Source organism: Balaenoptera physalus (assembly GCF_965194825.1).
Source record: "Balaenoptera physalus genome assembly, chromosome: 19".
NCBI classification, from domain to species: Eukaryota; Metazoa; Chordata; class Mammalia; order Artiodactyla; family Balaenopteridae; genus Balaenoptera; species Balaenoptera physalus.
Window position 1 is genome coordinate 40626946 of NC_138900.1, and position 23544 is coordinate 40650489.

The 23544-nt window shown below is 58.6% G+C and overlaps 1 protein-coding gene across 13 annotated transcripts in view; it reads left to right on the plus strand.

Annotated features, from left to right (window-relative positions):
* The first annotated feature begins 526 nt into the window (after positions 1–526).
* Positions 527–23544, plus strand: part of LOC309648906 (dynein regulatory complex subunit 7) — a 90681-nt gene continuing 67663 nt past the window's right edge. For 3 of the 13 annotated variants that reach the window (XM_082438172.1, XM_082438174.1, XM_082438175.1), the window contains exon 1: positions 528–921. The gene's annotated coding sequence lies outside the window, so the exon portion shown is untranslated. Of the gene's footprint in view, positions 922–8137; positions 8655–23544 lie in introns of those variants that run through there. The other 10 variants (XR_014256853.1, XM_082438173.1, XM_082438155.1 and 7 more) reach the window with 9 other exon arrangements.

Genomic DNA, 23544 nt, shown 5'->3' on the forward strand with positions numbered 1-23544 from the left:
GGAAGAACGGGTGGCTCAGTTCTTAATACTATGGGTACTGGTGGTGGGGGTGGGAATCAGAGCCACCTGGGGGAATGGGTACCTGGGGTGAGAACTTTGAAAAGCTCCCCAGGAGAACTACTGGTCTCGGGCGAGGCCTCAAGGGTGATGCAGGGGCTGGGCAGGCAGGGCTGGGGGGCGAGTGGTCCAGGAGGAGGCTGGGAAGGGTGTGCTCAGAGGCTCCGTGGGGACCTCGTGCATGAAGCAGAGCCTCCCTGGACCACTCCCCTCTGCACCCCGGGATACCTGGAGCAGCTGCCCCCAATCCCTGCCAAGGAAGAAGCTTCCATTCTTGCCCCCTCCCTTCGTCTGTGTCAGCTCAACATTCTGACAGCAAGGACCGTGCCCCCCCGGTCCCCATCGCCCCCCCGTGCCCCACCCTCGCCTCCTGCCTCTAAGCAGCTGCTGGTTGCTGGCTTGTTTATCTTGCAGGCAGGTGAGTCTGGGCCCAGGCTTCAGGTGGGGCCTGAGCTCAGAGGAGGCAGGTGGGAGCTCGCAGAGTTGGTATAGCATGTGGCAGTGGGGACAGCCACGCCCACCAGCCCTGGGGAGGGGGGCACTCAGAGCCCTTCGGGGGCCACGGTGGGCCAGCAGCCCAGGGGTCCCTGGGTAGGGGTGCCGAAAGCCCATTAAGGGCTGAGGTGAGTGAGGGTTTGGGGCATGCAGCACCCAAGGGGCCAGGTCCGCTCCCGCAGGGAAACGCAGGAATGAGAGAGGGAGGCGGGAGCTGTGAGGCCACCGGAAATCGGGCAACACGGGCAGGCGGAGCCACACCTGGGGCCACCGGCCCAGACGAGCTCAGGTACCTGTGAGCCCCGGGAGGAGGTGGAAGCGGGGCAGGCAGCACAGGCAGAGTCCGGCCGGGGCCTGCCGGGACCGAAGGTAAGAAGCTGTTGTTTGGGCCGGGGAGGAAGAGGATGGGGGTGTGTGACTCCCAGCCTGGCTCGCTTGACCTTGGCCGACCCCCAGGTCTCGCTCCGCGCCTGAGGGCATGCGTGAGGCCGGCAAGGGCTCAGGCTCCGCGCCGATGTGGAGGCCCTGGCTGTCGCGGGGTCACCCCTCGGCGCTCTGAGTGTGGGCCGGCCGTGCTGACGTGGTGGTCGTCGTGGCACAGGGAAGGGGGCAGGGTGGGAGCGGGCTGAGGGGGAGGCTGCAGACCTGGGTGCTTGGACGGGGAGGCGGGACGCACGCCCCCAGCGCCCAGAGCCTGTTTCCACCGGGGGTCCCACGGGAAAGCGGTTTGGGAGCTGGTGGCCCAGGTCGTTTGACTTTTGACAAGGAGCAGGAGGGCGGCCTCCCCAGGTGAGAGGGAACAGGGCCCAGGCCTGGGGGTGTACCTGCCCCTCTGGCCAGCACGGGGTCCCTCCGCCTCTCCGCAGCTCCCTCAGCCCGCAGCGCGGCCCTCCCGGCCTCGGCTGCCAGAGGCCGGAGGCGAAAGGCAAGCGGTTCCCCAAATGGCCGCTTGCTGCCCCGGGCCAGGCGACTCCTAGGTGGCGGCCCAGGACACACCAGGGTGAGGGCAGCCATCCTGAGGAAAGGGCCGGCCCTGCCGGTGCCTGCTGTGGGAACTTCAGCCAGGCCTGCGGTCTCTGGGCTGGTTCCTTATCTACCTGGACGGAGGTGGCGGGGGCAGAGGTCTGAAAACAAAGACGGGAGCGGCAGCCTTCCAGCCGCACCTCCGCCCCCACACACCCAGGCTCCTGGCTGCACACGGCAGCAGACAGAGGTGGGTGGCTGGGTGGGGGGGGGAGGGGGGCCTGGCGCCCGGCCAGCTCTGCCCCTACCCACCTGGCTCCCTGGGGCATTGCGGTAGCAAAATGGGCCCCCGTGTTCCCTCTGTTGATTAGGCCTCCGCTGCTCATGAGTGTCTGTCATCCTTGCCCCATTACGCCTCCTGAGCCATCTGCGCCCCAGCACTTATGGGGAGACCCCGGGGGGGCTCCCTGGCTGCCGGGCCAGATGCACAGGCGGGAAGCAGTGCTTCTGAGAGGCGATGGGGGTGTCTCTGGGGGCGAGGCTGGCCTTTCCACAAAGTACACACGACTCTTTATTTCACCAAAAGAGAAGTGATGGCCGCCCCGGTTGCCAGGTGAGGACACCGAGGCACCCTCTTTATGACTCCTAGGTGTGTCTCCTGTGGCGGGCGCCAATGAACGTGTTTGTGGGTGGGGGGGGGCGGGAGTGGCAGTGGGACACATGGGGACGTCAGAGTCGACAGCCTGGGCCCTGGGAAGCCTGTGGCATTCAAGCGAGATGGCACATTTTCACCCCAAGACAAAACAAGACCTGCCATCTTTGCCCACTGCTGTGCCACCTGGTGGGTAGTCGCTCAACTTCTCTGGGCCTCATTTGCCTCCCTTGGCATGTGCGTGGCGGTGCCTCACCCCTGACCAGAGCCACCTGGCCCAAGTCTTGGGCATCTGAGCAGCTGCCAACCAAACCTCACGGGCCAGGGCTGGGGTTGGGGGCACTGACAGAAGGGACACAACCACGGAGACGTCGATGGCAGCTGGGATGGCCCGTCTGGGCCCTCATGTTCAGGAAGGGAGGCACCTATGGAGGAGTTAGAAGTCTCTTCTGCTCCTCCCACGGGGGGAATCTGCATTGAAAAGAGAGCCTGGGATAATGACAGCACCTGTTACTGCGCTACCCGGAGGCCCTGGCTGCAGACAAACCTGCGCGGCCCCATTTTACACCCTTGGACACTGAGGCTCAGAAGCTCAGATCTGGGCAGTTTGATGCCAGGTCCCAGGCTGTGCTGTTTGGAGGACTTTGGGGGCAATGCTGGGAGGAATCTGGGGGGTCGGGGCGGTGAAGGGCAGTTTGGAGCCTCCCAGTCGCTGGGTCTCCCCCAGGCAAACCTGCCTCTGAGCAGAGCCCCAGGGGTCCCCTTGGGAAGAGTGGTTCTCCCAGATGTCACACCCCAAGGAAGGGCTGCACTTTTAGCTCCAGTGACCGAGTGGTGAAGCACCACCCAGCCCATGGGCTCCAATCCCCTGGGCTGCAAAGGGGCGCCCGATGTTTACAGATGGTTAGGGTCTCACCTGAGGAACGCAGGCCTCTGGGTACCCGGCTCTGTGCCTGCTTCCCGCAGTAAGGGTGGTCCAGGCTGGTGGCATGGGAGTGGGGTTGTGGAGAGGGCTTGTGGCCTGTCGTTGGTGGGCCTGCCCTTGCCCTGGGATCAGGGGCTTCTGGAGGCTGGGAGGCAGGAGTGTGGCCTGTTCTGGCTGGATTCAACCTTCCTGCCAAGTGTACTTGAGGGGCTGGGCTGAGGTCAGACATTCCGTCATGCCTAGGAAGACCAGGCGGCCACCCTGTCTACCTTCTATCTTGGGTAGCTGGGCACCCAGCCATGCCCGCCTCCCGGAAAGGTCAGCAGAGGTGGCCCTTGGAGACCCAGCCAACCTGAACTTTGTCTAAGGCCCTGCATAATGTTCCTGGGCAGGAACAGGGTGACCGTGGCGGCTGGAGGATGTCTGTCTGTCTGCCTGCCTGTCTGGGGCAGGTCCAAGGACACTTCTTGTAGGCATGTGGTCAAGATGCCACTGGAACCAGGAAGAGGGTATTGGGGGAGGAAGGAAGCCTTGAAGTCAGATCCTGTGTGACCTTGGGTTGGGCGCCCTCCCTCTCTGAGCCTATCTCTTCCTTCAGCAAAAGGGGCAAGGCCTCCTGGGCAGGATCATGGGAGAAAATGCAAGTCACTTGCATGGTACACAGTAAGAGCTCAACAGTGGTGCATGGGCTCTGAGTCTGAAGCCTTCAAGGGGAAGGGGTGGAGAGAGGTCAGTGCTGGGGACAGGAGCCCAGACCACAAGCCCCAGTGCTTTTGAAACCTGATGCAGGTAAACGTGGGTGGGGGCACCTGCCTGGGCTCCACCCCCGAGAGAGCCAATGGGGTTGAGTCTGTCCTTGGAGCTCCAAATAAGGCCTCAGAAAACCGGCTGGGACCTGGGCGGTCTTTGCCCTTCTGCTTGCCTGGCCCGTCATTCCATCACCGGGGCTGGCACCAGCCTCCTGCACCCCAAGCCTGGGCTTGAATCTCCATTAGACTTGGGCCGTTGGCTGAGGTGCCTCTAGTTCTCCCTGCGTCTTGGATATGTCAGGCTCCCTGCTCCTTCTGCAGCTGGGGGATGGGTGGTGGGTAAGGGCGGCAGGCCTGAGGCACTGGGCACACAGTTCCCTTTGTGAGGGCAGCTGAGTCACATGGGCATTGCCATCCCCCTGGGCCCTGGGATGGCTGTGATGGTGTTATCATGGGACTGCGGCTGCCCCCGCGCCTGCGGCCAGGAGGCTTTCCCACGGGAATGTACCGGGAGGTTGCTGGGAGCATTGGCCACAAAGCACGTAGTCTGGGTCACAAGACAAGGGTTCGAATCCTGGTTCTGCTGCTGATGTACTGTGAGGCTTTGGGAAAGTTTTCTCTTGAGCCTCGGTTTCCATCTCTGTTAAGCGGGAACAATCATCACAGTTTGTAGAGGAGACACTGGCCATGAAAGGGCTTTGCCAATGGTGGAGTGCTTGGCCCTTGGCATTTGTGTTGACTTGATGATAATCATGACATTGGCCAGCATTTGTCGAGCACCTAATGTGTGCCAGGCGTGGTGCTCAGTGCTTTACAAGGCCACTCAGCTTGCAAGGGGAGAAGCCTGAACTCGAACAGCTCTTGTCCAGTGAAAACCCACCTACACACAGGCAGTGGTTGCCCATGACTCTTCCTGCAGGTGGGCACAGCTCTTCACTGGTTGCAAGGCTGCCTAGGCTGGAGAGTTAGAGATGGAAAAGGGTGAGGCCTCTAGGAAGAAACCCTGCTGTGTCCTCCCGCTTGCCCAAGCCTCTGTCACAGTGGCCACCACGGATGTCCCGTCCTCCCTCCTGTCCTGGGGAACACACGTCCTCCCACCTCCCTGGCAGCCCCATCTCTGTCTCCTTCTCAGGCTGCTCTGAACAGCAAAGCCCTCACAATACATCAGAGCATGAATTTGTGCCAGGGCTAGGCCATGAGCTTTACGTACGTGGCCTCATTTTTACTATTGGTGGTGCTGTTATTATCCCCACTTGACAGTGAGACAGCGGATGGCTAGAGAGATGCTGCCTGAGTCACCCCGGCTGGCAGAGCCGGGAGGAGAAGCCCGTTGGCCTGAGCCCAGAGTCTGAACCAACCTCCAGGTGGTAGCATTACCCCCTCTCCTCCATCCCTTCAAATGAAGGCCTTTCTGCAACTTTCTGCACTCTCCACCCCATCTCTGGCCACCATCACCAGCCAGTAATGTTTATGACCTTCCCTGGGCTTGGGGGACCCCAGCCCTTCACCCCTGAGTCCTAGCGATGTGTTTCCAGTTGCCTTTTGGAGGATTCCCCAATATGTCACAAGGGTGCCCCCATTCCGCTGTGCCTGTCTCCCAGATCTGTACCCCGTCCCATGCCCCCACATACTTGAGGGCAGTTTCTGATATCTTATCCCCTCTCACATGTGAGAAGAGGTCCTAGCCCTGCTTCTGGTTTCTTGGACCAAAGTCTCCCCCCCTAGCCTCCCACCCACCTCCATCTTCTCCAGTGCCCCCGCTGGGCCCTGGCCTCCCCTCCACATCCCATCCCATCATTGCTGGTACAGCCCCTAGAGTAGACCAAAGTTTCTCCTGCTTTAACAAATGCTGGGGGACTTCCCTGGCAGTCCAGTGGTCTGTGCTTCCACTGCAGGGGGCACTGGTTCGATCCCTGGTTGGGGAACTAAGATCCCACATGCCACGCGATGTGGCAAAAAACAAAAAACAAATGCTGGAAGCACCTGGGGTCTTGTTCAAATACATATTCTGATTCAACAGGTCTGGGACACACCTGAGATGCTGGATTTCTAACAACTTCTCTGGTCACGCTGTAGGTCTGTGGACCATTTTGAGTGCTTCTCAGCACCTTTGACGAAATACCATCAAAGGGAGACTCCATGCTTTCAGAATCCCATCTGCCCTTACCCCCCTAATTAGATCCTACTTCCTTCCAAGGATGTCGCCCATGTCCCACCTCTCCCCCTCTGTTGATGCTGTTCCCTCTACCCAGAATGTCCTTCCAGCTGGTCTCTGTTCACTGAAACCACTTCTTTTAGACCCAGCTGGGGCTCAAGGGCCGACAAGGCTGATTCAAACCCTGGCTCTGACCCTGAAAGGTGAGGGCAAGGTCCTCGCCCACTCTGAGCCTCCTTCCTCTTCCGTGGAGCAGGATAGCAGCTGTCATGAGAGGCAGAGGAGACGATGAATGTGATGAACCTAGCAGGGGCCTGGCAACTGGTAGGTGCTGGTTAGAGCCCACAGGTCTGGAGGCCCAGCCACAGACCAGCTGTGTCTCTGACATACCAGGGGACCAGCCTACAGGGTTGGGAGGATACAGTGAGAAGGACCCACGGAGAGCAGAGGTCTTACACAGTGAACCCTATGGACACAGCCCCTGTTATCAGTCCCATGGACGTATCGATGCTAATAAGAGGTGGTGTTGTAATTAATAATAACTTATTTGGTTTCTCTCCTCTGACTCTCAGAGCCCTCTGGGGCTCTACGGTGCCGATAACTGACTGTCTGGTGTCACCACCACGTGAGCCAGGGTTGTCTCCCACCCACTGGAGCCTAGCACAGTGCCCAGCACACAGCAGGTCTCTGAGCAGCCTGATGGTGAGAGGGCAGGCAGAGCTTGGCAAGCAACTCCTGCCCTGGCCGGGCCACCTCATAGGCCTCTCCTGGGTGGCCAGAGTGGCAGCTGGCTCCAGGCTTCTGCATCCCTTGCTTGGACATCCAGCTCAGCAAGCCCGTGCCAACCGCAAAGTGGCGCCACTGACCCTCCATCTGTGCCCTGGAGGCCAGCACCCTCTGTGGTATGTGTGTGTGTGTATGGGTGGGTGACTGCTGTCTGGCTGGCCTGGACCCCGGGGAACAGCTGAGGCTGCCCCAGTGACCAGCTGGCCCAGCCCTGAAGGACAGACCTTGGGGAAACTGAACCTTAGAGGTGGTGACTTGCCCAAAGACATGCATGTAGGGGACTCCCCATCCTTTCCTGGATCCTTTCCACCCCATCCTTTTTCTGCTCCCTTGTTTCTTGGTCCCCCTGGGGAGGCTAAATTCATGAGTGGTTAGGACAGCTGGCTGTGGAGCCAGACTGCCTGGGCTCCCATCCCATCTCTGCCACTTCCCAGCTGTGTGATCTTGGGCAAGTTAATTCCCTTCTCTGGGCTTCATATCTCTTCCTTCTGCATCACCACATTCACCATGAATATTGACTGAGGGCTCATCAAGTGTCAGGCGCTGGTCTGAGCAACACGTTTTCCTGTGGCACCGTGGCGACAGTGCCAGGGAACAGTCTGGAATGTAGTAAATGGTCAGTAAATGTAATCATTATTATTATTATTACTCTTGTTATTGTTGCTGTCATCACTTGTCCTCATTAGGTTGTGAAATCCTTCCAGCATCTGTGACTTGGGAATCATCTGTTCACGTTGGAGGGATGAGGGGAGACGGGGATCCTCACTCCGCGGAGGGTGGGGGGGGCGCCCTGGGCCATCCGAAGCTTCCTGACTCCCAGGGTGGCCATGAACCTTAGCAGTGGGAGGGAAATGCTGACAGAGGCCAGTGACCAGAAAGGGAATGGGGGCGTCGGCCCATTTCCAAATTTCTCTCTTTGAGCTTTTGGAACCACCAGGAATGGTTCCTCACCTGGGCCTCAGTTTCCCCTTTGGCCCAGCAGATGGGCTGGGAGGCCATTTCCAGAAGCCCCTGGGGTCTCAGAATCCAGATCTTGAGTCTTGGAGTGTTGAAACTGTGAGTGCTTGGGGGAGCACTGAGGTGGATCCCTTTGCTGGGGGGCTAACTGAGGCTCAGGGAGGAGTCGAGGTCAGGTGGCGGGTTGTGTGTGGTCTGGCTGGCCGCATGCCAGGCTGCTTGACATCCCCCTTCCCCAGCGTGCCTTCCGCCCTGCCGGTCAGCGCCGGCTCCTGCCTGCTGCCAAGGAGGCTGGACTTTCTTTCAGGAAAGGGCAGTTGTTGCCGGGCCTGGGTGCGGGGTCGGAGGGGGGGGGGGCGCCAGCATCGGGGTGGCCTGTTGCTATAGCAACCCTGGCCTCTCGGCGGGAACTCTGTGGAGAACAGCTCTGGGGAAGTAACAGATGGAGGGCGAGGAGGAAGACTTATCTCCGACCAGCATCCGTCCATGAAGCCTGGCACCTGTCTGCCTGGATCGGGGGCGGGTGAGGCTGAAGTGCCCCCTTGCCCAGAGCTGAGTCATGGGCATCCCCCAGTGTCCCCGCCTCGGCTCTCTCAGCCCTGCCCCCTCTCAGCCTCCCTTTGAGAAATCTGTGACTCACGTATGGTCCCGTCATCCCCAGCCGAGCTGGGAGGAGGGAGGAGCCCAGTTGGGGCAGGAGGAGGGTGTCCCCCGACCCAAAAACACAACCCGGCGCTTCTCCGGGCTCCACACTGGCTGCCTGCCTTGCCCGGCCTCAGGAGAGGGGCTGGGAGCCGCCGCACTCACCGGCTCTCTCAGAAACGGGACCACAGCTGGCAGGTTAAGCCTCAGAGGGGGATCTTGAAAGGCGGTTCAGCTGCCCGGCCTCACGCAGGACCTTCTACCCGTCACCAGGTACCAGATCAAGGGCATGACGGCAGGAGCGAGGAGGGATGGGAGTGAGTGCAGCAGAGGGTGGGGTGGCGGTGGACCGGGGCGCTGAAGTCTTGGTATCTGGGTGGGAGCTAGCCCACAGGAGCAGTGCTGTGCGGGGTCTCTAGAGTTGGGGGTGGATGGACAGGGAGACGCCTGGGAAGGGGACGGGCCTGAGAGGATGGAACCTCCCAGAGCCACTAGCCATTTGTTAGCTGGGGAAACTGAGGCTCAAACTGATAGAGTCACTGGGCCCTGCAAGCTGGGTCTGCTCTGTGGGTGGTGAGATACTGTGCTCTCCTGCCCCCACTGTACAGATGGGAGAACCAAGGTTGTGAGAGGACAGGGGGCTTACCTAAGGTCACAGAACAAGTCTGGGGCTGGAAAGCCAGCCTCCAGCCTCGGGGAGGAAAGGATGCTGCAGGGGGCTGGGCATGGGCACTTGAGGGCAGCCTTGCCTTCAGCTGCCCGGGTGCTGCGTCTGGGGCCCCGCAGTGAAACAGGGGCAGTCTGGCCCTTCATGGCCCAGGCCACCTTTAGGAGGAGATGGTCCTCGCAGTGGAGTCTGAACATGGGGGACCTGGGATGAGAGAGAACGTCCAGGAAACCAGCAGCAGTAGATGGGGAAGCAGCGGCTGAGGGCTGGAGCGCTCCCTACTTGCTAACCGCCAGACCGCAGGCCCCCGTCTGCCCGGTGCTGATAGGGTTTCCCCACCTGGGAACTGCTGGTTCCTCTCCTCCCCGCCTCCCCAACCAGCCTCCTTCCTGTGGTAACGAGTTGGGGGTCTCTCATGGCCCCATGGGAAGGGGCTGGTGTTCATTTTACTGAGGCAGTGGGGGGGGGTGCGTGAGTTAAGGCAGGACCCTCTCACCTGCCCACCTGCCCTGCTCCCATCCTGCCTGGAGCAGCTCTGGCCTGGGCTAGGTGGGGTGGGGAGGAATAGCCTTTGTGGCTCTAGAGGGCCCAAGAAGTTATTATTTTTTTTAAATAAATTTATTTATTTTATTTATTTATTTTTGGCTGCATTGGGTCTTCGTTGTGGTGCGCGGGCTTCTCATTGCAGTGGCTTCTCTTGTTGCGGAGCATGGGCTCTAGGTGCGCGGGCTTCAGTAGTTGTGGCATGTGGGCTCAGTAGTTGTGGCTTGCGGGCTTAGTTGCTCCGCGGCATGTGGGATCTTCCCGGACCAGGGATTGAACCCGTGTCCCCTGCATTGGCAGATGGATTCTTAACCACTCTGCTACCAGGGAAGTCCCAGAAGTTATTCATATAAACAATTATTGAGCACCTACTGTGTGCCTGGTACTGTTCTAGGGAGGGGGGACACAGCAGCGAAAGAGACAAATGGGGTGTGGGTGGTCCAGAGCCAAGCCCCTGCCCCCTTGCTGCAGACACCCTGAGGGCAGAGGGTTGATTCCTCTCGATTGGAGGCTGAGTGGGGAGAAGCGTCTCGGGTCACTGAGAGCCACCAGCTGCTGAGTTGGTTCCCCAGAGCCCAGGCCAGGGGTCCCGTGAGGTCTTCCCTGCCAATATCCAGGGCAGGACTAGCTCTTGCGACCAGATCTGAGCCCCTTTACTGCAGGGACTCTAGGGACCTGAGACGCAGCCCCACCTTGGTCATAGCGTCACCGTGGCCTCCTTGCCTTGCCTCTCTCTCTGGGCCTCAGTTTGCCCAGTTGCTAAGTGGGCATGTGGGGTGGATTAATAGCTGCCCAGCCTCCCTTGGTCCCGGTCTTGCCTCCGAGAGCGTCAGGGTCGTGAAGGACACCTCTCCAAGTGTGGTGTGGGAGGCGGAGGCTGTGCTAGGCAGGCTGCACTGTTGTGCTGGCTTTGGTGCCCTGGGCCACTGGGCAGGACCTGGTCAGCCTGGCTGGGACACCCTCATCTTGCCAGGAACACAAACAAACAAGGCAGGATCTGAGGCTGACGAGTCAGATAAGCTTGCTGGTGGAGGAGGAGAGAACTTCCTGACCTGGGAGGACCCGGAGGCTCTGCAGAGGGCACAGAGTCTGGCCTTGGATGCTGGTGGGGAGGGGGAGGAGGGTTTGATGTACACGTATGGGGACTGGAGGGAAGAGGGGGGCGGCGTTCCTGGCAGAGGAAACTGCATGGGAAAAGGTTTGGGAATGATGAGAACTGGGGGGAGTGGAGCAGGCGATGGCACTGGAGACCTGGCATGGGTCATTTTGGGGACCTGGAGTGCCAGGCTGGGAGGTCCCAATCTGCTCTCGGGAAGGGATGGCGGGAAGACTTGGGTGGTACTGCAGCCAGGCCAGGTGGGTGCCAGGTGGGGTCTGGGTGCCCAGGGTGCCAGCCCAGCTGGATAAGGAGGGCATTGTTGTGATGCAGGGCTGACCTGGTTGCCCCAGGCCCGGGGCTTCTACTTGGAGGGCAGCTTCATGGCTGTGGGGACAGAGACGGGAGGTGGTCGCCCAGCCCAGGAGAAGGGCAGGTAAAAGAGGCGGCGGAGCTGTGGCCGGGTCTGTGTGTAGTGGGGGTGGCCTTCCCAGCGGGGCCCGGCATGACAAATTTGGGAGGGGCAGGGCAGGGACAGCCATGAAGAGGGCCACATGGACGGTGCTGTAGCTGAGCCAGGCCCCAAGTCACTTCATCCTCCGCAAGAGCTGCGTGTGGTGATGGGTGGTGGACTGCGCCCCTTTCAGGGGTGCAGTGAAGGGTCGGGGGCAGGGCTGGTGAGGGTGGTGGGGGAAATGTGACAACACAGCCCAAACCTCAGTGCTGCCAGCCCACCCAGAACCAGAGCGGGCTCAGCAACCCCAGCCCCGACCCGGGGTGGCCCTGTGGATCTGTCTTCTGACTCACAGCAGATGGGGCATCACGTGAGCAAACGCAGCAGCTGGGGGGACCAGGACCCCAGGGACCAGGCAGATGGCAAGTGGGGGCAGGGCGGGGCTGGCACAGAGGGACCTCTCAAACGGGGTGGGGTGGGGTCCTGGCTGGGCCCCAGCCTCCCAGGCTTGCCCTCCACCAGTCTGGTCCTCACGCCCCATCAGGAGTTCCTTGAGACCCATGGGGAACCCTGCAGATTTGGGAGTCAGGACAGGGCTGCTGAGGGGAGAGCTTGGAACATACATTTTCTGATCCCTGCCCGGTGCCTGCGCTGGCACCAGTGGGTTGAGACACCCCCTGCAGGCCCCTCAAGCCCCCAGCTCTCCCTGGTTCCCTGGTGGCTCGGCTGGGCTAGAACAGTCCTGGACCCTCCCTGTCTTCAGACTCTGCCGGGCCCTAGGCTCAGCGCTTTGCACACATGTTTTTGTTTTTTTGTTTTGTTTTGTTTTGTTTTTGGCCATGCCATGTGACCTGTGGGACCTTGGTTCCCTGACCAGGGATCGAACCCAGGCCCCCTGCATTGGAAGCATGGAGTCGTAACTATTGGACCGCCAGGGAAGCCCCTGCACACACATTTATTCCTGCCAGGCACAAGCTCCTGATGTGCCCATTTTAGAGATGAGGACACTGAGGCACAGGAGGCTTACCCAGGAGTGACCTCTTATCTCCAGAGTCTGGGCTCTTTTCACTGTGCTCTCCTGCCCCCCTCATTGGCGAGGGGGCTCCTCTGCCAGGCCAGAGTCTGTGCTGGGGGCCCGAGGACATGTGCCCTTGTCTTGAACCCCATCCCTGCTGCTGCTAAGCCCATGCTCTTCTGGGGCGACAGGACCCACAGGGATAGCAAGGCTGCTTGTCTGGGGAGAATTTTGTTCCTCTCGGGTTGTGTGAACTTGGGCATCTGCCTCATTTTCCTCATCTGGAAAAAGTGGATAAAATAGTGTCTACTTCAGGGGGCTGTTTTGAGCATCAAGGTGTTAATGCAGTAAAGTGTTTACAACAGCACGTGGCCCATATGTTAGCCTTTACTATTATGATCTCCCCCTTGGGCAAATGGGTGCACTGAGGCCCAGAGATAATGTGTAATTACTTGGGGGCACTTCTTCCTGCCTCCCCGCCCTACGAGAACTGGAGCCACCTGGGCATCAGCAGGACTCTGCCACCTCCGCCTGCAGCCTGACTTGTGCTTTGGTGGGGAGGCCAGGGTGGTGGGAGTTGGGCTGGCGCTGGCTCAGGCTCAGGCGGTTTGTGGTGCACTTGGCAATTCCAGGCAGGCCGAGATAAAAGCTGAGCCCTGGAGGAGCTGGCAGGGCTTCCAGGCACCAGGGAACAGGCCTCTGCATTAGAGGAAGATGGCCTGGGGGTGGGGGCCTCTCTGTCCGGGTTCCAGTCCCGCTCCAGTGCCCTGAAAGGCCGGTGGTTAGAGCGGAAGGCATGAGGCAGGAGGGTGTGATGGAGGAGTTGGGAAGGGGGATGCTCACCTCCCGAATTATCAGGGAGCCGATGCTGCGCCTTGCTCGCCCTCATCCAATAGGCCTGCGCCTGGTAGATGTGTGCCTGACCTCGTCGTGGCACTTCCCTCTCCCACACACCTGCATGTGACATCGCCTGGCGAGAGCTGCGGGCAGTGGGCAGGGCCGGAAGGAATCCTCGTGCGATTTCCTCAAAGCTGTACTTATCCTTTGTCCATGACCATGCCTGGTGCACTCTCATGGGGCTATGCACACACCCCAGACCAGATGGGCAGAGTCTATTCTCCGGCTCCTTGGCTGGCAGCCAAGAATGTGCAGGTCCCAATACCTGAGCCGGGCCCTGGTGCAGCACACGTCTCCATTTGTACTGGAAAGGACAGCCAGTGTCTCCTCAAGGAGACCCTGCACCGGGTGTCAGCACACCCGGGAGTCTGGCCTCTGCTCCCCCAACCTGGGCTTGGGGAACCAGAGTTGGGAGATGTAGTAACTGTTGTCCAGGTAGGATGGGGATGCTTGCAGACCCCATGAGCCTAGGGATGAGGGTCTGGCTCCTGGGCTGCGATGCCTTGGACCCATGGCGCATCCTCTTGGGCCTCATGTCTTTCCCTAGAGAGGTTGTCACCTCCTCTCCATGTCCTGCAGATTCCAGCACTGCAGATGGGGTGCCATGCGGGACAATGGGGGCAGCATAGGCAAAGGAGTACACAGAGCTGGATGTGGGTCCAGTTTTACCGGCTGTGTGACCCCACCGGGGAGAAGCCACCTGGGAGAGTGGCTTCTCTCTGAGCCTCAGTTTTCCCAGTTGTAAAATGGGCTTAATAATGCCCACCCCTCACAGAGTGGCTGTGTGCATTGCAGGAGGCCAGGTGCACATCGTGTGGTTGGTGCTTCTGTGTGGTTCCCGTCACTGCCCGGCTCCCTCATGAATCTCTGCAGGCTGGTTCTTGGGATACACCTGCCCCCAGGTGCCTAGACCCCAGGATCCTCCCTGGCCACAGGCACGTGCCATTTCCCCTCCTTGCTCCACCTTGGGGAGCCCACGGGGAGTCCAGACAGAAGCTTTGGCATTTGCAGCAGTGGGAATGTGACCCACCTTCATCAGCAAATCCCATGCCTGTGCCGCCTCTAGCCCTGGGCCCCAGGAGCAGGTGGTTGAGGGGCGTGGCGGTGGTTACTTTGCCTTCATGTAGAGAGAAAATGCAAATTTTGATCACAGATTCAGATGGGATCTCAGACCTCAAATAATCCAGCACCTGCGAAAGTATGTCTGTGGTCCCATTGGTTTAGGAAAGCTTTGTGCGCCCAGGCTTCTGCACTGCAGGACTTCTTAAGAGCCTTTACCAGGTGGCTCTGTATGGGACGTGAAGTTTCGGGTCCTGGCCTGGCTCTTAGGCTGTGCACAGTCTTGGGAGCTCCTCTCTGGTCAAGCACCTGGCAAGGGTGTATATGCCCCTAATCCAGTCAGAGGCTGGGGCGTGGGGACAGCTCGGTGCTGGAATCTCCCTGCCCTGAGTGTCAGGAACTGGCTCCGATCGGGAAGAGGCTCGGAGCCGGCCTGGCCTAGTCAGAGTACCAGCTCTGTCTCATTCACTCATTCATTTATTAACTAGTTGTCATTGAGCATCACAGTGCCTAGTACCAGGCACTGTGGTACTAGGTACTGGAGAGATGAGTGATGAGCAAGATGGATGAGACAGAGCAAACATGGAGAAATGGATAACAAGCACATTGCAGGGTCATTTCAGACAGTGTGAAGTGCTATAAAGTTTATAAGATAAGGTGACATGGAAGAGAGTGATGAATGGGGAGGATAATTTTGGTTGGGTGGACATGGAGAGCTTCTTAGGAGAGGGGACATTTGAATTAAGACCTGAGAAGGAACCAATCAGGGAAAGAACCCCGAAAGAATGTGCTATGTTGAACAGAAAGCGTGTGCAAAGGCCCTGAGGTGTGTCTGAGGATAGAAAGAAGGCTCGTGTGCTGGAGTTGGTGAAAGCAAGGAAGACGTGGGGTGGCGTAAGGTGGAGGGAGTGGAGGGGGGTCGCTAGCTTGTTTTTTGGCAGTCGTGCTGCTCCCTGAGCGTCAGTTATCTGATTTATGAGGCTTATCATTTTGGCCCCGACCTCCACGCTGGTCAGGAGCGTTGTGGGTGTTAGGTGAGGATAGTCAATCTCTCTGGCAGAGACTTGGTTCTGGGCAGCTCTGCGTCATTGTAGGTTTTAAAAAGTATTGTTATTACAAGTGCTTAGTGACTATGGGTGGAACCGGGGATCCCGTGCCTCTGTTTCTCTGCGTGTCGCTGCAGTTAGTGAGCGCCAAGTGTGTGTACAAGGCCAGGGGTGCCCCATCTGTGCCCTCCCTCTGGCTTCCCTGAACCACAGCCCCCTGCCAGCTCCTTTTAAGTGCAGGATCTTTTGATCCAACAGTGACTGCCTTCTCTGGCCCAGCAGGCCCTGGAATCCTTTCCAGGCAAAGGTTCCACTGAGAACAGGAACTCCTTTCTTTGCTTTCTTTTCCTCTTCCTCTGGGGGCCAAAAATAGTGCCTGAATAGGACACAGCTCTGGGCCGGCAGCGAGACAATAGCCGCCTCCTGGCTCTGGTCCATCGGTGGGGGAGGACGTGATGTTGGTGCACGGGCACACCAGCCCAAGGACCCCAGCCCCTGCTGCTTTTCCCATGGCCTCGGCCAGAAACCATCCCAGAGCCCCTTGGAGTGTGATTGCCAAGGGGATTCCTGCTTATTCTGGGGAAGTGCTCTGAAGACCCTGGGCCCCTGAGCAGCCCCACCCTACTTCCTGATCTGCTGCTGGTCTGGAGCTGAAGGCCTCAGTGTGGGCACCCATGGCCCTGGTTCTCTTCTGGGCCCTGTGTGGCACACAGGGGCCACCCCATGGCTTTGATGTCCTTTTCCCTTTGACTCAGTGGCTACGAAAGGCTTTTTAGAGATCAAAGGGATGTGTCCTCTTCAGATGAGGTGAGCTCCCTGTCACTGGAGGTGATCAAATAAAGTTTGGATGTGCACTGAACGTGAGGTGGGATTAGTCAAGCATCAGATGGATATTGGGTCTTGATGTCTTCATGTCTCAGAGGAGATCATGAGTTGAATTCCATACACCGCTCTTACCAGCTGGGTGGTCTTGAGCGAGTCACATCATGCCCCTGAGCCTCTCTCTCCGCATCTGTAAGATGGGTTCAACAGGGCTAACCTTGCAGAGTGGTGGAAATGGATCTCCAAAATGCTCAGTGTAGTGCCTGGCACATAGGCAGGGTTTCAGAAGCTTTGCCTCTGTTCTCCTCCCTCCCCAGACTGGTACTCACTCTGGGGTACAGAAAGGACCCACTCTTGGCCCCCAGGGAGCTCTGGAGGAAAGCCAGGGGGAACCCCCAGACCCAGGGCTAACTCAGAAGGAAGATTCCTGGTGGCTTGTGGTAATCTGGGAAGGCTTCCTGGAGGAGGTACTCCCCTAAGATGCTTCCAGGGAAGTATTGTGCACATTCTGTGCTCATGGCAGCCAGTGGTGGAGATTAGACGGGTGTCTAGTGTGGGTCAAGGCCAAGGCCACAAGCTGGCAGCCTTCAGGGGCAAATGTAGCTGATAGTAGGCATTTTTCATCACAGGGGTAGCCCCCACTAGTGTTCTAAAAAGATTTGGTTTTAAAGTCAATATTGACAAACTTAGGCAGGTGTCCCCCAGTGTACCCCATAATCTGGTGTCCTAAACTCTGCCTTTCTTCCTGCCAGCTCCCTACCTGGCCAGCATCCAAGTAAAGGGAGTTGGGCACAGGACAAATCAGGGCCTGCGCTGTGCTGGGTTGGAGCTGGGCAGTGACGTAGTCCCTGCAGCTGCCAACGGTTTCCAGGGCAACGGTTGCCAGGGGCTGCTGTCACCTGCGCCCCTTTTCCCGGGTTGGCGGCTGGGACTTGCAGCCCGTCTTCCCAGGCTGCCCGCTTTGTTTGAGGCTCTGGTGAGGGGGGCGGGGACCGAGGCTGGGGAGGCTCAGCTTCAAAGTGCCCCTCTGGCCTCTTGAACTGGGGAGAAACTGGCCCACCACCCCAGCGAGCTGCATCCTACAAACAAGGCGAGCCCTTGGCCCACTCATTCACGCTCTTTATGTATTTATAATCCACTTGATGACACGAAGGAGGAATCCAGGTATGATTCTTCCCCTCCTCCCGCCATTGCTCTCATTCCTGCTCCCGCTCCCTCTCCTCCCCAAATCCCCACTTCTTATCCCCTCTCCCCTTTCCCTTGTTCACCCCCCCCCCTCCATCTCTCTTCCCCTGTATCATCATCTTCTCCCTCCTCCTCTCCCCTCCATTTCCCCTCCATCCCCCTTCTTCCCCTCCCTTCTTTCCAACACTGAGAACTTAGCGGATTGGTAAGGTGGGGTTGGGGCTGGGGTGACACTAGGGACCCTGGGAGAGTCAGAGATGCTACTCTGAGGGGACCTGGTCAGTGAAGCAGACGGCAGATCAGAACGACGAGGAAGTGGTTGGGGGTAAGGGCCTCACACCCCACACCCCTTCTCTCTGCCACACTCCAGCTAAAATTCAATTTCAGTCTCCGGGCTGTACCCCCATTGTCAAAGACAAGCCTCTGAGGATGCTGCGAGGGGAGGTCCAGGGCCTGCAGGTGGCTGAGAGTGTAGGAGTGGGGCTGGGATAGGGTCCTGACAGAGCTCCAGGTCCAGGGTCCTCAGAGGAAAGTGTTCAGCTAATCTCGAGGAAACACATTTTTGGAAGCATCTTTTACTACGAATTTTAAAGAGAAGCCCTTTCTAACAGTCAGGTAATGTCAAGGGGAAACGGGCTGCAAAATCAAGAGCATGGGTTCTGGAGCCAGGCCCTGAGGCTGCACCGCGAGCTGTGTGATCTCCGACGGGTAACTTGATCTTCTAGGGCCTCTGTTTCCTTATTTGTTAAATGGGCATAACGGTACTCGTCTCATAAGATTTGGGGAAGATTAAATGTGTTCGTTTGTGTAGAGAGCTTAGAATCAAGTCTTGCATTTTCAGAGAGCTTCATTAATGCTAGCTTTGTGGCTGGAGGTGGTGAGCGCCCTGTCTGTGGGCGTGTGCAAACAGCAGTGGAGGACCCGGTGAGGCAGCGATGTGTGCTCAGAGGGCTGGGATGGGATCCTGGTCTGTGCCTCCACCGACCTTTCCCGGAGGGAGCTGGAACCTCAGCCTCGCCCAGGCGCACTGCCCTCGTGGGGGAGGACACCTGGCTGTGTGTCCTGTCCACCCCTCAGCCAGGGATCTGGGACCCAGAAGAGAAGACAAATAAAGGGAGGGCTGGCGGCTGACCTTGGGAACGCTAAGGGTCCTATGCTCCAAAGGCGGGCATTCTGCCAGGCCCGGGGGAGTCGAACTGCAGCCCCCTCAAAATGAGCAGGGAGGTGACTGGGCTGACCTTGTAAGCCTGGCCTTGGGCAGGTCGGGAATATAGATGCGGAAGGGGAACTGCAGCCATATAGCTGAGGTCCGTCTGTGGTTTGAGAGGGAAGACAGGCTGGCCAGGAGAGGAGATGGCCAGCATCTTCTTTTCCCCTTGCTGGCAGCTGAGAGGTAAGCCCTGCCCTTCCCTGGAAGCATCCTGAGGCCCTGGGCTGTGGAGAAGACAGACAGGGGACAGGGACCATGGTCACCTCCTCGACACAGGAAGAAGCTGAGGCCCAGGGAGGAGACAGGCTGCCCCAGAGGTCTCAGGGCCAGTTAGCTGCGGGGCTGGTCCTGGACCCTATGCTACCCCTGCTCTGGGAGTCTGCATTCCCTGGGCAGGTGCTGACTGGTGAATGCCCTGGGGTCCTGGGGTCCAGCCTCAGCTGCTCCTCTTGGGGAGGGCTGTGGGGAGACTTGGCTGTGGGCTGCAGGCTGCCCCAGGGGCGTGGAGCTGGGCAGGGCCGGCGCCACTGTGCCGGGACTGCTCGTGAGAAGTCCTGCTGCCTGAGCCCCACTCCAGACTGGGCCAGACCTGGGACCCTTCCTAATCCCTCCTCTTCCCTGAGGTTCTAGGTCTTTTCCATCCACACTCAGATTCTGAAAGGCTTTGATTCTCAGCTCCTAAAAGCTCTTGCATCCTCATCACCTCTTTCTCTCTCTCTTTCTTTTTCTCTCTCCCCCTCCCTCCCTCCCTCCCTTTCAGTCCCAACGTTCTAAGTGTCTCAGATGCTTGAGGTGACTGTGGCTGACTTTAATGGAATAGCCAATCTGGAAACAGGGATGGTAGTGCCCCTTTCCCCAAGAGCTGGTGCTTCCGGCCAAAGGGAGGTGGGATGGGGCTGAATATAACCCAGGCTCCCCCAGGACCTCTCACCTGGAAGTGTCAAAGATGGTGATGAGTTGCCCTTGGGAACATCGCGGCCTAAATGGCTCCTGCAGCCCATCTCATGCTAGTTAATGGCCTCTGGGACAGCTCGGAGGGGAGAGGAGTGGAGGGGGCTGGAGGCTGGGAGCGGGGATGCTGACAGGCTTCTTTTCTATGTGATGTCAAGATTTCTGAGAGCTCTTTTTTTCATGTTGGTAACAGGTGTCCTGCAAAAGAGGATGCACCATCACATTGGGCTGGGAAACTAAGCCTGACCAAGCTCTGTGGATTTTCTTTCTGCAGGACTTATTAGAGCCTTTGACGTGTTAATTCACAAGACCAAGTAGGGCCTGCAGTATTTCTCTAACTTGGGAACTAGAGCTTCTTAGGAAATGCTTGGCAAAGTTACGTCATGGTAAAATCAGGGAGATAGCCCCAGAGAAGGGAAGGAAGGGACTCCGGAGACCACAATGGCTAAAAGTACGGGCTTTGAGATTTGGTAGACTGGAGTTTGAATCCTGGCTTGGCTACTTGCTCTGTGATCTTGGATATCACTTAGCCTCTTTGGACTTTCGTTTCCTTGTCTTTACCGTGGGGGTAATAATAACATTTGTTTCGCAGAGGTAAGGTGAGGATTGAATGATCATTTGGGAAAAGTGCTTTGCACGATGCCGGGCGCAATGTGAGCGCTTGCTGAATGGGAACTGTCATCCCCCTCACTCTCCTTCTTGGATTCCAGGGCCCTTTTCACTGTACCAGACAGACCTCTGTTTATTCCCACTCACCATCTGGTGTTCTGCCAGGCATTGCGTGGCTGGAGTGTGGGGGGCAGTCGGGTGAGGATGTGGAGGCCTGAGGCCCAGGGTATGGGGACCTTTACAGACGTGTCACAAGGCTGGCATCCCAGGGAGGACTGGTGTGTGCAGAGCTTTGGAGGTGGGAACGCTCAAGCCCAGGCTCATCTCTGGTGACTGTAGGTTGGCCTCTCTGAGGCCTCTTAAGCAAACACTCCAGTTCCAGATAAAGCAGGCCACCAGATGGGTGGCTCTGGGTAGCTGGCTTTCCGGGAGAACCCAGCGTCCTTTCACCTGGGCAGGCGCTCCGCTCCTCCCCTTCCCCGGTCTCCCCGCAGGGCCAGGGCCTGTCTGGGCACGCAGAGGGAGCCATGGCCCAGGGACTTGGCTGCAGCAGAAGCCATGGGGTGGTGGGCCCTCCGCGGGCGGGGCAGCCCTCCGGCGGGTCTGGTGCAAGAATGTGGGACCCATCCGGGCAGTGAGCAGGCAAGGTCTTGGCATCCGCCAGCCCCTGCGGGCAGGCAGCTAGCTTAATCTTTATTCTCTTTTATTGTAGAAAAATTCCTGAAACCTGAGGTCACTGTGTTTTCCCCAGCCAGGCCAGAACACCCTTCCTGCGGGGAGTTCTGTGTGGTCACCTAGCTGGGGCCTCAGTCACCCGGCCTGCGGAGCAGGAAGAGAGGGAGGAGAGATGGGCTCCATGTGTGCCATCTGTGCTCCCAGGAGCCACGGGCACTGCTGAGAGGCTGGCGGCTGGGCTGGGAGTGAGGCATGGTCCGGGGGCCCACCGGGTCTGATGGGGGCACCTCCTCTGTTTGTTGGGTACGTGGTGTTTCTAAGTCAGATTGACATTTACAGAAGAGTTTGGAAACGGCTGGTGGAGGGTCCTCTCCACCCCCGACAGCACTCCTGTGGAGGAAACACCTGCTATAGAGCCTCCGCTCTCCCCTAACGTTCCTCCTCACTCTCCCACACGTGTGGGGCACACACGCACACGTGCATGCACACCTACATCCACACTCACGTGCGTGCTTCTGCCCTCAAGGACTTCACGCTCGCCAATCCCTCTCTTGGCCAAATCCTTCTTTCCTAAGGCCCTCTGCCCAGGGCTCGGGGGAGGGGCATAGCCGGCAGCTCCGTTTTGCCCCCTCTTCCCCTCCCGCCACTGGAGAGCAGTTGAGGTTGGGGGCTGGAGCTGGAAAGCTGAGCTGGGTCCTCTCTCTACTGTCCCTCCCCCCCAGGAGGGCAAGACCAGGCTCACACCTGAAGACCCACTCAGGCAGGGGCTCCTTCCCCCCCCCCACGCCCTCCTGCTCCCAGCTGTGCTTTGGGAGGCCCCTTCCAGGTTCCTGGCACCCTGCTCAACGCTGGGTGAACCAGCCAGGGTGGTGATTCATCCTCACCACCAGTGAGGTTGAGAAGAGGCACTGCAGGGAGGCAAGCTGCCCTGGACCCCGTCCAGGGCCGGCCTTTTACCATCTGAGTGATCTGGGGCTGGGCCCTACCCGCCTCTGACTCTGTTAAACAGGGCTACTGGTGTTACCCCAGCCTTGTAAGCCAGTGGCTCTAAGCCCGCGGAGTGTCAATCAACAGGATACCTGTTAAAGCCAGACTCCCGAGCCCCACCCCAGACCTGTAGCATCTGCCCCTCAGTGTGCAGGGGCCTGTGAATCTGCATTTTAGTGAACTTCCTCAGGTGGTTCTGACCCGTGGGTGGGTTTGGGCACCTCTGATGTTAACTCCTCATGGCAAAGGGGGGGCACATAGGGTTGAGTGTAGGTCATGGTCGGCCCCCTTCCCTGCACCCCACCAAGAACACAGAAGTTAATTCTGATGGCAGATGGGCACTTAGGCAAAGCTTCGTGGGAAGGGCGTGTCTTCACTGAGTTTCAAAAGATGAGTTGGGTCATGGAGTTAGGGAAGGCATTGCAGGCAAAGAGACAGGCTGGCCGGGGGGTGGATAAGTTTGTGGTCCACAGTGTATGTTACGGGCAGTAGAAGGAAAGGTATGGGGGCCCAGGTCCAGGTCATCTTCCTGGGGAGGTGCCTGCCCAGGAAGGGTTAACCCAAGAACTGCCCAGGTCCTGTCCACTCAACTTCCACCTCCATCCTCCGAGGAAATGGGTTTTCCAGGAGCCTGGACTGGGCCAGCGGTGACTCGTGGCTCTACACGGATGGCAGAGGAAGTGACTCAGGCCCCGGCGGGAGAAAGTGAGCCACGATCCCCTGCCTGTTGCCCTCTCCCCCACCACGAGGATGGGCAGGGCTGGGCCTGCGCTGGAGCCGGGGCCCTTCCTCCCCGGCCCAGCCAGCCCTGGGGATGGGCAGCCGGGAGTCTTGGCTTAAAGGAGCCCTGGCCCCCTCTGCTCTGCCTGGATCCTTGGGGACTCTGTGATGGTGGCCCCCATTGTGTCAAGCTGGGCCAGACTGTTTTGTTCTTTGTGTTTACGGAAGGCCTGAGGTCAAGGGCAGCTGCTCCAGAAGGGGAGCTGGGGGATGGGGGCATCCCTAGGGGGCTCGGCTCCCCAAATCCTCTCTCCCAGGCTGGAGTTGTCTGCACTGCCTGTGGTCTTGGCTGACCCCCGCCCCACCATTTTTCTCTCCTTTTCTTTGGGGGTCTCCCAAAGCCAGGGGGGCATGCATCTCTAGAAACTGACAGTGCCAGCTCTGCAAGGAGTTGTCTAGGGCGAGACTGAGGTCTGTGTCTTGGCTCCATTGGTGGAGATCTTGGAACAGATGGCCCTTCCCTAGTCTCAGTTTCCTGATCTGTAAAATGGCAAAACAGTAGGACCAGCCTTACAGGGTGGCTCTGAGGATTTCATGATAACGTAGATGGTGCCCCAGTTCAGCCCTTCTGTCCCTTAGAGGCTTCTGGGGACAGACTCAGTTCTGGGCTGTGAGGAGGGAAGTTTTCTGGGTGGGGTTTCAGTCTTCCCGGAAAGGAAATTTCATGCTCTAAGAATTTCCCATCAAGGTGCTTTGGAAGTTGAGCTGGCTGTGGGGGCCCCGAGGGGGTTACATGGAGGGTGGGAGGGAAGGTGTAGGAGTAGGAACCTGTGACAGGCCCAGGGGTTGAGTGAGGGGCAGGCATGAGCTGGTCAGGAAGGATACAGAGATATCTAGCTGACACCTATGGCGCCTGCCGTGTGCATGGCCCTGCTCTAAGTCCTCTACAGGTATCAATTCATTTAATTCTCACAACGACCCTTGCAGTAGTCTCAATTTTTATTCCTATCTACAGATGATGAGAGTGAGGCCCAGAGAGGGTGAGTAACTAGCCCAAGGACACACAGCTATTGAGTAGGGGGACTGGGATTTGAACCCAGACAGTCTGGCTCCAGAGTCTACTAAGGGTGGGTTAAAGGAAGCCAGGCAGTCCCTCCCCTCAAATCCCAAGACTGTCCATAGGGCTAGAGTTGTTCACCTTGGAGTGGCTATTCAAGTCGCCAGGGT